This window comes from Culex quinquefasciatus, chromosome 2 (assembly GCF_015732765.1).
Source record: "Culex quinquefasciatus strain JHB chromosome 2, VPISU_Cqui_1.0_pri_paternal, whole genome shotgun sequence".
NCBI classification, from domain to species: domain Eukaryota; kingdom Metazoa; phylum Arthropoda; class Insecta; order Diptera; family Culicidae; genus Culex; species Culex quinquefasciatus.
Window position 1 is genome coordinate 123,675,018 of NC_051862.1, and position 13,805 is coordinate 123,688,822.

Here is a 13,805-nt window from a genome sequence, read left to right on the forward strand (position 1 = left end):
TATCACTTTATATCCGAAGAAAACGTGATTTTTAAAGGGGTGTCCAAATTACCCCCCCCCTGTCCATATTACCCCAAACTCCCCTACGACCTAAAGTATGATTTGTCACTCTTTGAAGTATGATTTACATGTAATTCACTTTAAAATTTGATTGAGCAGTGGATTTATTGGACACGTTTGAAATTACTGCTTGAATATGACTTTTGCCAGAAACATAGTAAAATTAATCGTGATCAAACAATTCCGCTTTCGCGTTGACAATAGCGTTAGATCGGCGTGACTGATAGTTTACATCAGTATTGTGGCCATATAATTAATTAACGAATATTTGCAACAAGGTTCAGTACACAGGTGGTATTGCACGAATATAAGAATTTAGATTTTTCGTCATTTCGAATATTGTTTGTTTGAGATTCGTAGATCTCCAAAAACCTGAAACTTTCTCAAATAAATTTAAAAAAACATCAATTATGTTCGATTTCATACTCTTCCGCAGGAACTCATGATGTTTGTGAGGTTGGAAAACCATCATTAATATTACAGAAACTGGGTTGAAACGGGACGCATGGGGCAAATGGGGACAGCTGTTTTGGGATATTTTTGATTATTTTCCGATAGAACAGACACATCTAAAATAGTGCATCGCTTTCGAAATATCAAGCTTTAAGTGCTAGAACAAACTGTTGCCCTTATCCAGACAGTAGTCCCAACTCGTCTCAGTTGACGATACATTATTTAAAAAAATAAAACTCTAGAAAAAGAATGAAATGAATGAAAAAGAAATTCTAAGAAGGAATAAGAAAAGAACATATAAATCTCATGCAACTTGGTAATGGAGCACATCCAGTTTTTGGTTTTGCTACAATGTAGGTATTCCTCATTCTCATCCTTTTTCAACTAAACTTGCTTATTTTTTCGTTTTTGCCTTCCTCGCCTTACTGAGGAAAGGTTATAAAATCACTCGAAAAACGAAATTCTTAATTTGACCTCCTAGACCCACCTTCATGTATACATATCGACTCAGAATCAAATTTTGAGTAAATGTCTGTGTGTGTGGTAGGATGTTGATCAAAAAAATTTGCACTGAGTTATCTCGGCACTGGATGACCCGATTTGGACCGTTTTGGTCTCATTTGATCCGTCTTGGGGTCCCATAAGACGCTATTGAAAATGACAAAGTTTAGTTAAGTGCTTCAAAAATCGTATTTTTTCTGTATTTTTTTTATTTTCTTACTTTTAACATCAAATTCGAATATTTCTTCACCGCTTTTTTGGCCGCCATCATGGATTTAAAAATTCTCAATCACTTTAAAGTAGTTTAGAGGTTATAAAGCCTAACAATCAAAAATAAGACAGCAAATTTTTTTTGTCTTGATTCGATTATCCTAAGTGAAATTTTGCCAAGGCTTTCGAAAAATATTGATTTTTTGGTCAATATGACCCATTAGAGAGTAATAACAAAATTGATTTTCCAGTACTGCAATTTTTAAGGTCATTTTTTCAGCCCCAAAGTTTGAGAACGATTGGTCAAAAAAGTGTGAACAAGCGTTCATGAAAGCGGGAACGCTTGTTCACTATTTTGGGAACTCTTTTTTCTCCATGTTCGGATGCTCTGGCAAGGTGCTCTACAGCTTTCCCGAAGAGAGTATGGTGCTAACGTGTTCCTGAAAGAAGATACAGCATCCTCAAAACTCGTCTAAAACGTAATTTTCGAGCAAAAACACGTTTTAGACGAGTTTTGAACAAGCTGTAATTTTTTATAGAAGCAAGTAAGCACCATACTCTCTTCGGGAAAGTTGTAGAGCACATTTTAGAGCATTCGAATATGAATCCGGTTTTAATATAGAGTGAATTGTAGATTTTTGGAATATCAAAAAAAGAATAAAAAAAAGGTTTTCTCCATACTAATTCCCATACAAATTTGAATCGTTTTGCGCAAAGTTGGGACCTTACCAAGCGTTCCCAAATTTAAGGGAGTTGTTTGAGACCCCAAAAAGAACTGAAAAGTTGCTGTGTTCACTATATTTGGACAACTTTATGTTTTCCATACAACCATATTACATCCTAATGACCTATCAGATCAGAAAATGTTTAAATTCAAACAGATTGCGTTTAAAAAAATCTGGAAACTACCCAAAAATACTGCATGTTTGTTTTGACTTTATTGTTTTTATAGTAAATGTAAATATTGACAAAATGCCTTAAATTATTTTCTAGATTTGGTAGACTGAAAATCTTTATTCAAAAGACCTGGTCAGCAAAGTGTGAACACTCAATAGCTTGGAATAGCTAGCAAACCCTTCTCCAATTTCCAAAAGCGTTTCGCCCTGCTTTTAAGGGAAAGTTGATCTTCTCACGCGCATCCCAAAGCAGCAGAGCAGTTCCTAACCTTCCCCTCATGCTTCTATCGCACAACACGCACGTCATTTGCCCTCGAATTACCCATTTGCTCCTATAACCTAGGTAGCAAAGCCACGTCCAAGCGCGTCGCTTAATACCTTAACTTTTGGCTCGCCAAATCGAAAAACAACCTGCTGACACACTTTTCGTCATTCGTTCCCTTATATGTTGCAGGCCGCCGATGTGATGTGATGTGATGATGACTGAGAACGAGATGCTTTGCTTCGCTCTTTTTTTTCGTTCGCGGTGTCGTTAGATTTGACCAGTCACTCCCGGTTGGGTCTTTCCCAAGTGACACCCCCCTGACAGCATGTTTTACCTCACCTGTTATATTGGGAAGCAGTTTGATTGATTGGTTTGATTCTGGAACAGTCCGACCTCTTTTGCTGCGAAGATATTTGCAAACATTTTGAGGCTACCAAAATACCACTCGATTGGAGAGTAATCCGATTTCGAGATTTTGAGTTTGTATGAAGCAGGATTAAATCTATTCCGGGAACGCTATTGGGATTTAAACAGTTGATAAAGCTGTTTAGTTCGTCGCAGTACGTGATTGCACTGGCAGCACGGCAATAATTAAATTTAAAATGTCTGGGACGAGGAAAAAGTTGTTGTTTTTTCGAAACCGGTTGAAATTTGACACGGCGACGCCACACACATTCATCAGATTATGTACTTGAATTACAGAGCTTTGTCATTACGCGCGTTCGTCGCTGTTCTGGCGTTTTAGTTTTTATTTCTCCCAAAATAATTAAAGCCAATTTGTGTTTATGTGCGGTTGGAAGATGTTAAAGCCCGGAGGGAAGAGATTTGTTTTTAGGGAAAATCCAATTATTATAATGTTTTGAAAACAAAAAAAACTCTGATTAATTCAAAGAAAAATACATGTTTACAATTTCTATCGAAAATTATTTGATGCTTGTCATTGAATAAAATTATGTGAACAAAAACCTGACCATTTTGTGCATTATCCTGAAGTATGATTTCCGGAATCACGGAAAAAATCGAGTTTTGTCAATCTTCAAAGGATAACAACCCGGGCAGACCGTAATAACGAAATCCTTACCATTTCAATAACTAATACTGTTAAAATAACAGAAATTGTTATGGAATCTTCTTGAATAATCAATTTTTGCATAAGAGTTTAATAACAGTTTATGTTATCATAACAAAATTAGTCATTGGTCTGATATTGGTTGAAAGCCAAAACAACTTGGGAATAACATTTTTTGTTATGGAAGAATAACGCCAACTGTTATTGGGATGATCGGATTAGTTGTTAAAATAACAAAAAATAATAACAAAGATTTGTTCGAAAATGTTATTAGTCTGTTATTACAATAACAATCAAATAACAAAAAAATCATAACGACGAATAACAAATCTTGTTATAAATAACATAAAATGTTCTTGGCCTAGTATTTTCAAATATCAAAAAATGTTATTCCCAAGTTATTTCCGTCTGCTCGGGAAGTGAAGTAGTTAGAAAACAAAGCTTTAACTCAAACTAACCAAAAAAGCACCATTGAAAATTAATATCAACCCGGGCAGACGGTAATAACAAAATTCATGCCATTCCAATAACAAATACTGTTAAAATAACAAAAAAAATTATGGAATCCCGGGCAGAAAGTTACATCTTCCTGAAAACTTGTCATGTTCGCAAAAACACAAACATGTCAAGTACCTGTTAACTTCCAGTTAAGAGTTAATCAAACATAAACGCGAACATAATTTACTCTACGCATATCAAAAAATTATCAACTTAAGTTCGTGTTGGAAACTTCAAATTATCATGCTATGGTGCGGAAAAATATCATCCATAAACATAAAATTATCCCGACCAGTTCATTTTTTTTCCTGGAAAAATATGGGACGAAAAATATCATACAAAAACATAAAAGTTTCATAACAAGTTGTGATGTTTCCAGATATTTTTTTTTCTGTAATAATTTGGTTGCTTTAGAAAGCGTAATACACAGTAAGAAAATATAAGTTTCATATAGACTGTTTTTCAATTGTATTTCAATAAAACAAATTAATTTGATGATATAATGTGATTTTCTAGTAAAAATTATTTTTATTGAATAAGCCTAAAATTAAAAACTCTGGCAAACAAACTGCTGGAAGACTAAACATAATGACAATCTAATTTTTTTTTAAATATTTGTATAGAGTCATCCCTCATATTCGGAACAGTTTACAGATCGGCCAATGTTCAAAAAATCATAGAAAATCGATAATTGAACATAATGATTCGCTTTTACCTTCATTTGAAAGCTGTTTTTGCGATCTTTCGAATGCTGTATTGAACAACTGCAAATTTTAACATTTTATATCAAGTTTTTGAAGAAAAACTTTGACCCTTGAAATCCACAAATTCGGAACACTTTTTTCTTACGATGTAAACAATCTTTTTTATCGCTCCTGGGGTACATATTTAAAAAAAAGTGACTTCACATTCTGAAACCAATAAAACTCATGCTTAGTAATGTTTTATTAATGGTCTGCTAACTTTTTTTGTGAAAATATCAGTTAAATTCAGGTGTTCCACAATTGTGGGAGGCACAATAACATCCCACAATTATGGAACAGGCAATTTGGAAGCAGCGTTTTGCTGCTCTGAATAAAATGGTCTCGAAATGCAGTTTTTGTTTAAAAGTTCTACTTATATAAATGAAATAGCAAAGGAATGTCCAAATAAAGGTCCTAAAAATAGTAGGGTACACAGAAAAGATGCATTTGGCATGCTTTTGACAAATTATCACAAAAGTGTTCCGAATTTGTGGGTGTTCCGAATATGTGGGATGACTGTATCATTTGCCGTATAATTCGAATTAATTCAAAGTTTAGTGTGAATAAGTAAGGCTGGTAAAAAATTTATTTAAAGTTTTTGTCACTCCTCCCTTCGAAGTTTGCCCGAAAAATCAGGGGGCAACAAAAAATTACATCCAAAATTGCATACAACTAACAAAATTGAAACAAATCAAACTTTTTGTAAAGCCAAGTCAAAGAAAAAGCTTCGAAAATCTGTACAATTGAACTAAACAAATCAATAATGCACTAATTTATTTGCATTGGCCGCTGAAAATTTTCCTGAAATTCTAGCAAACCTATTAGAAGTGTAGAAATTTGTAAATATTGTCAAGGTGGAAGCGTTACAACTGGGCAACGTGGCTCGGTCTTATACAAACATTTAAATTTATAAAATTCCCAAACAAAAAAATAAACAAAAATATGGTCTTGAAAGGAAAGAATCTAAAAATATATGCAATCCTTATCAATAAATAATTTATTTTCAGAATTTTATATCAATCTGTCAAAAGTCAATAATGTGTATTCAAAATCAGCATAAATAACAGTATGAAAAACTGAACTTTGCTAAACAAACATTGAAATGTTTGAAAGAATTTCTAAACTGAAGTGATAGGTTCACTTTGAAATAATAATTCTCGTACTTACCTTGTTAATCCTCTTCAAATGCATCCAGAGAGCATATGATTGCAGCACAATCCATTTTTGCAGCTGATTGGTCAAAGTAAACAAAATTCTAGAAGCCGAATGTCCAGAAAATGCCCGTTGGTAGATCTGTAAGAGAAAATAAAACACAAAGCATCAATTCTCAAACAAAATTTATGGAACAATTAAAAATTCAATAGTAAACAAAGAAAAAGAAAACAAGCAATACTTATCTGAGTTTTAAAAATCGTCGAAAAATATTTGTCGGTTGTCTAGTAGAACCAACATCTGTAGCCACTTCAGGTGGACTCATCTTCCTCCGTGAAACTGCTTGCGAGCCACACAATTTAATCATCTCCTCGGGAATCACAAGAGGAAGGTTCAGAAACGTAAACAATCACACGCGCACTCGCGAAAACACACGGACCAAATACGGTTCCTCCACAAATCGCGATTCTGATGACGCGACGACAAAAAACCAAAACAAATCGAAACTACTGTTTTCCTCCACCGAGAACTGTCTAATTCGCCAAAATCATTCCGACGTTGATCCGCGTCTTGATAGCACCTGCTGGAGGAGGAGGAGGAATGATGACCAGCGACATGCAGGCAGGAGGATTTCGATTCTGCGAACTGCGGCTTTGTAATGCACCCGCTAACGTAACTTTTTCTTCTCCAACGAGCCACAAAAACATCAACTTTCACATAAATAACAACATTTCGCAACTCTCACATAAAACGACACCAACGAACGCACATTCCCACGACCAAAATACGCACTTACAACCCGCGGCGATTCGCGGGCTGTTGTTAATCAGTGGAAAACTACTGCACCAAAAACGTAAACAAACCCTTGTCCCTTGTCCTGGCGAATCCGCCAAAATCCTTTCCTCGTTAATCCACAGCAGCATCTTGGGCAAGAGAATTACTTTTCTGGTGCAGCGGCTTGGCCGAAACTTTCCTTGCACCCGTCAACACGGAGCGAAACTTTTCTTCACCCCCCAGCCACAAAAACACAAACAATCACTTAAACACAACATATCACGGCTCCCGAACGCCACGGAACGGACGAACACACACTCCCTCGGCCACAGAACGTACTCACAACCCGCGGCGATTCGCGGACTACAATTTATCCGTGGAAAACTACTGCGCGAAAACGTAAACAAACCAGCCCGCCACGAACGCAAAAGCTGTCTGTCTGCCGATTGCCGATTCCTGTCACGGCATGTCTCGCGCGTTGCGTGCGAGCAGTGAACGAAAGAAGAGAGAAAAGAGAGAGTGAGCGAGCGCGTGGGCTCATTTTTGCGCTTTGCGATGAAATTTTATATGCGGTAAAATACTTTTTAATGTGATTAGTTTAACTAGTGTATTTAAAGTAAATTAAAGTGGAAAAAAAGTCAATAAAAATGTCCATTAACAAAACTGCCATTTTAGCTAAGTCCCGCTTGAAAAAAATTTAACCTTGTAAATCATCTCATAATCCCGGGTTTTCAAAAATATTCTAAGTGTAGGAAAAGTGAAATTTTGTCGAGGAGTGAAAATTTTGCTAAGTCCAAATAAAACAAGATAAAACTAGAAAAAATCATCTCATGATAAAGAGGTCGAAATTTTTTCTAAGTCCCAAAATAATTTGACTTTCGAAATTCTGCTAAGTCCAGCAAAAACAAGATAAAACAAAATAATATCATCTCATGATAAAGATTTCGAAATTTTTTCTAAGTCCCAAAATAATTTTGCTTTCGAAATTTTGCTAAGTCCAGTGAAAACATAATAAAACAAAATTATATCATCTCATGATAAAGAGGTACATTTTTTTTCTAAGTCCCAAAATAATTCGGCCTTCGATTTTTTTCTAAGTCCGGTAATATCATGAGAAAATGAAAATTTATCAACTGATGATAAAAAGTCTACAAACATAGAAAGGAACATAGATTTCGGCGCGCATTTTAAGAGTTTTTGGAACAAATATCAAACATGCCATGATATCAAAAACAACTCAAGTTATTTTTTTGTTCGTCCCATGATGCGACTTTCTGCCCGGGATCTTTTTGAAAAATACATTTTTGCATAAGAGTTTAATAACAGTTTATGTTATCATAACAAAATTTGTTATTGGTCTGATTTTGGTTGATAGCCAAAACAACTTGGGAATAACATATTTTGTTATGGAAGAATACCTCCAACTGTTATTGGGATGATCGGATTAGTTGTTAAAATAACAAAAAATAATAACAAAGATTTGTTCGAAGAATAACTTAAAATGTTATCAGTCTGTTATTACAATAACAATCCAATAACAAAAAATTCATAACGACGAATAACAAATCTTGTTATAAATAACATAAAATGTTATTGGCCTAGTATTTTCTAATATCAAAAAATGTTATTCCAAAGTTATTTCCGTCTGCTCGGGAAATAGAAACATGGTATCGAAATTTCGATGGTCTTGTTCTTTTTTCTGTCAAGTTTAGCAAATTGTTACTGACCTAAGTTATGGAGATAGAAAACAAAAAATACGTCGTCGCTGTCGTGCTATCTTATCGCACGAGAAATTTGGGGCAAATTGTGTTAAGAACGCCGTTTTGTACACCTCACAATGCCTCATCTTTTGACCTTCACAATGTGACAGACCAAAAAAAAAAAATCGATTTCAATTCTGAGATATTAAAAAAAAAAAAACAAAAAAACATTGTGCATTATTGTCACTTTTTATATGAAAGACACACCCTGAAAATTGATGTAAGTGTGACAACTGGCCAAAGGGTTTTTAGGTCAGGACGCGTTTGGCACAAGTACGAGCTCGACTACTGAAAACATTTGTAATTACAACTTGGGACTTAGGGAACCAAACAAAACTTATTTGTTATTGTTTACATCGCGTACTCTTGTTTTTGTTTATTCAAGGTCAAACATTAAAACGCGTTTTTCTCGGCACGTCAAAATGGCGGGTGCGACAAGATAGCACGACAGCGTTGACGTGTTATGTCACCGTTGATTAAGAATTATATAATTCGAAAATATCTTGAAGAGACAGCTGATATATGACGGTTTAAATCCCAAAAATGTAAACAGTCGCGATCGGATAAAAATAGCGACGCTTTGTCGGATAAATGTAGAGAGAGGAAAAATCAAAATAAAACAAAAATATCAGCAAACAGATGCTGCGCTCAAAAATATTGGACTGACAAAACAATGTGACTTTATTTTTAGGAACAATTAAGCGTTTGATAAACTGCGTTTGATAAACATGTCACACGTCACATAAATTTATTGAATCAAAATTGACAAACATCAACACACGTTTTACCCTACCACTGATTTGTAAAAGATTCACTAAACACAAAAAACATCATAGCAATAAATATAAATTGGTTTGTTTTGTAATCATTATCAAAACAAGTTTATCGATACATTTTAAAAACATTTTGCTAACTTTTATTAAAGGATGTTTAAAAATTGATATTGTAGGAAAAACTTTTTTGATTTTATTATTGAACTATTTGTTAATATGCCGAAAGGTTTGACATAGACATGTGATAAGAATACGAGTATTTCTCTTAGATTTAAAAAAAAATTATACTGTCAATAAAAAAGTAGAACAAAATTATTAATAAATGACAATATTTTCCAATCTTTGGAAACGTTCTAGTTTGAAACTTTTTTGTTTGAACTTTGTTGGCTCGACAAAGTCAAACTAAAAAGTAACAAACTGTCACTTATAACAAGGCAGTCACGCGGACTGTCAAAACAAACGCATGTTAGTATGCGTGAGTGCCGTGTAAAAGGAGTTTCAAAGGGACCCCGATGTTTGGACAACAGACAGTGTCAAACCACGGGGTTTTAGTGTAGTTTGAAAACGTGTGTGTGTGTGTGTGTGTGAGAGAGAGAGAGAGAGAGAGAGTGAATGAAACAAAAACAAATCACTTATACAATCTTGTTTTTTTTGTAATATTATGAGTAGTTTATATGATTCAAGTAAGTGTACATTTCCACACATTTACTTGTGTTCGTGAAGTCAGTAAGTTTTTCAGTAATTTGTATTTATAAAAATATTTATTTGCATTTATTTGACACACGTTTGACCAAGCTTGTTTTAAGTTGTGACATTATAGAAGAATAGAATCAAAATTAACAATCCTATATTCTCGATTCTTTGTCTATGGTTTAGTTGGTCAGTATTTGTGATTAAAAAAAATGTCAAATTTATTAAACAATAATTACATTGCAAAGTGTACTATAACTTTGCAATGTAAATTGGACAGTTCTCTGTTGGAATTCAACTTTTCAAAATAACTTATCATCATCACAAGTTTCAAAATGGATGCTGAAGCCCACTTCATGGTCTATCGGTATGTCACAACAAAACCACTATCTCTAATAATTAGTGACACTTACCTCAATTATATGGTTCTACAAATGCCTCCGTGTGCAACAGGCCTCTTCTCAAACAACACGTTTTCACACTCTAGTTGCACGTTCCGAAAACAATTATCTCCGCGCGAAATATATTTCGTAACACTGCAGGTCCCACTTACAATTTGTTATCAGAACCACTATTTGGAGCCTTGAACAACCCACTTTATCACTGATAGCACGGCAGAGACAGTCCACGCGTTTTACCGGTTATTTCCGATGTCTTTTTTCAAAACTTTTTTTTAGATAACCAACACTCAATCGTTGCCGGCTTCCCCTCGATACTATTTTTTCGTAATTACCCAATTTCTTGTACCGGCCGTTACACACCGGATGTGACCGTTTGTTGTCGGAACGACTCGGCAGCAACGACGTCAGTATCGTACGGAACCCAAACTCGCACTATCCGCGCTAGAACGTTCAATTAACGCTTTTATATGACGAGCAAAGAGCGCGAACCGCCGAGAGTGTCACGGCGGCGGCGAAGGCGTCGCGACGCTGCTGAACCGAGTCACCATCGCAGTTGAGTTGGGTTTGCGCGCGCGAGTCTCCCGGTTTGTTATGCTCAGGGCTTTGGGAAGGGAAAACCAACCGGCATCGTGCGATGATGCTGCCCATAAGAAGAATTTCACCTGGAAATGGTGATTGAGATTTCAGTTGAATGGAGAGTGAGAAAATTTTCCGTAAATGAATCAAGAGTAAAAGAGGTGCTTTGTCAATTGTAAAGCCATATAGAAATGAAAATTCAGTGATTATTTGGGTCCCGATAAAATTATATGCTTTTCTCCTATATTTTGCCAATTTATTCCTTTATTTCTATTCCTCCTTAAGGGTGCACAGCAGCCAAGGAAGTTGTTGTCTTCTTATTCCAAATTTGTCAAACTTACGGACCCAATCTTGCAAAAACCTTATTGTAAAAACAGTAAAACTTTGTTGTAAATAACTTTGAAGACAGTAATTTAAGGGATGAACAAAAAATCATATCGATAGTTCCCGTAGTTTTGAAGATACTAAAACAGAATTCTGGGTGCAAAAGCTTTGGTTGATGTGTACCGTTAACTTCTTTTTTTATCTTTTACAATCTTTTTTTTTAACTCTTAACAACCGTAATTTTTCGTTACATACTATTTTTTTTCTATTTACTCCTGAATTCTTACCTCTTACAAACAAGTATAAATAGTTTATGAGTATCTAGAAAAGGAGCAATGGTGTTAGTAATTCAATGATTGTTTCTCAAGTTACTTTTGATGATTCGATTGATGTTTTACTTCTTTCTCTACACCTTCAAGGTCGTAGAAGGTGTCCCTCACTTTTGGGGCGATGACTCTCAAAGATGGTTCTGAATTCAGGGTCCAGAAATAGTAAATTTAAATGAAAAAATAATCACGATACGTAAAATTCTTCTACGAACATCCCAAAGAAAACCATTTTTTGATTGATACATACTGAATCAAGATTTGAATGTTTTCTAAAACAAATATGGCCGCCAAATGGCCGATCTGGAATGATGCCTTCCAGAGCCTTAATCCTTTACGCATTTTCTGCTGACTCCTTAAAGGACGTATTAGACTACGACATAAAAAACGAACTCGCGAACAAACAAACTTTATAACACTTTTCCTGCATTTGTTTGCAGAAACGTCGGCCAGCATGAATTTTGCTTTGTTTACGAGTTTGCCCCAAACAAGTTTGTGAGTTTGGAAAACTTTCAAACACGAAAAAGTGCGAGTTTGTTTGTTTGTTTGTCATAGTCTAATACCTCCTTTATTGTTCATTCATTACGCCTTTCCCGTTTTCTTTTACTATTTGCTCCCTTACTTAAACAAGCCAGATTTGTCTCACGACTGTGTGGTGACATAAAGATGAAACAAAATAATTTTACAGGTTTTCAAAAGATATTAAATTTTGTATCACATGATTTATGGCCGAATACTATTATCCGAAAAACTATCCGATCCGTTACATTTTTATTCTTAAATCTATTTTGGGTTCATCAAATATTTTTATCCTGATAATTTTAAGTTCTGATACGATTTTCGTATATCTCTTTTGATTTGGTTTGAATAAACAGATGAAATATGATTTTATATAGAAAAAAATGTAAATTATCCGGATATCCGAAGTCTCAGCTCTACTTTTGATATGATTTGATAAAAGAGAAGTTAAGCGTTAATAATAATAGATCAAGAAGAGTAAAAGACTAAATAGAAAAAGGTAGATAGTTAAATAGTATCTATACTACCTATAGAAACAAATGAGTAAAGATCATAGACTAATCAATAAAGGAGTAAAGGGGAAAGAGAGCATAGAGTCAAGAAGTTAAAGCATAAAGGAGTAAAGGAGTAAGAGTACATAGAGTGAACGAGTAAAAAAGCAAAGCAGTAAAAGATGGAAGAATTAATGGGAAAGAGTAAAAGAGTAATGAACAAAGGGTGAAGAAGTCAAGGAGTAAAGGGAAGAAGCAAAGGAGTGAAGGAGTAAAAGAATGAAGGAGTAAATAGTTAAGAAGTGCAGAAGCAAAAGAGCACTCTGAAGCGTTGTTTTTCTTCATAACTTTTTGCGAAATTTCCCATACAAATTGCTATGGAAAGCAATCGAGTCAGGGGTATCCCTAATGTCGATTTTTTGTTACAGTCGACTCTCTGGTTGTCAATATCCAAGGGACCGTCGAGGAAGAGAATCATCAGTTTACAGAACGATGCAAAATGAAGACTCGATTAAAAATATTTTTTTCTTGAAACCCAGCTATGGGAGAGAATCATGGCAAAGTCCATCAAACAAAAACAAACAAATGTCAAGCAACCTTCAAAGCTTCGTTTCGCCACGAAAAATGTCTATGCAAGCCATGAGAAAGTGAAATTATTGACAACCGGAAGAGATTTTTAAAGCAAACAGAATCCAAGGGACCGTCGAGGAAGAGATCCTTCAAGCAAGGGAAAATATCGAGGAATGAAGATAATTGAAGTATGCAGATTGAAGGGACTGAAGAATTCATCGATAGGTGGAGAATTATTGATATCGAGAAGATCGACAGCCAGAGAGTCGACTGTATTTTCACCTTAATGTAGGGTCATTGATAAAGTTAGCTCGCTGGATGAATGTACGATTCGCTATAAAAAAACTGTTGGAGAAATCTTTTCGAAAAAAATTACTTGATCATTGGTTGGCCTACGCAAATAAATTTTGTAAAAAAAAAACATGAAACAAGACTTCCTAGATAAAGTTGAAGTTGATTTTTGCCTTCCTCACCTCACTGAGGCAAGGCTCACTCGAAAAATGAACTTCTTAAATACACCTCCTAGATATACCTTCACGTATACCTATCGACTCAGAATCAAATTCTGAACAAATGTATGTGGGGATGTGTGTAGACATGATTTTTATTTCTCACGATTATCTCAGGGCTGGCTGAACCGATTTTGGCCGGATTCGCCTTATTCTGTTCGTTTTGGGATCCCCTAAGATCCTATTAAATTTTATTCTGTTTAGTGAAGTACTTTGAGAGTTATGCCATGAAAAAGTTTTTTAGT

The 13,805-nt window shown here is 34.9% G+C and overlaps 1 protein-coding gene across 1 annotated transcript in view; it reads right to left on the minus strand.

The window, feature by feature from the left end:
• Window positions 1-10,693, minus strand: part of LOC6048892 (aquaporin AQPAe.a) — a 34,704-nt gene extending 24,011 nt beyond the window's left edge. The window contains exon 1 of the mRNA XM_038254022.1: window positions 10,258-10,693. The gene's annotated coding sequence lies outside the window, so the exon portion shown is untranslated. The remainder of the gene's footprint in view (window positions 1-10,257) is intronic.
• Window positions 10,694-13,805: the final 3,112 nt, after the last annotated feature.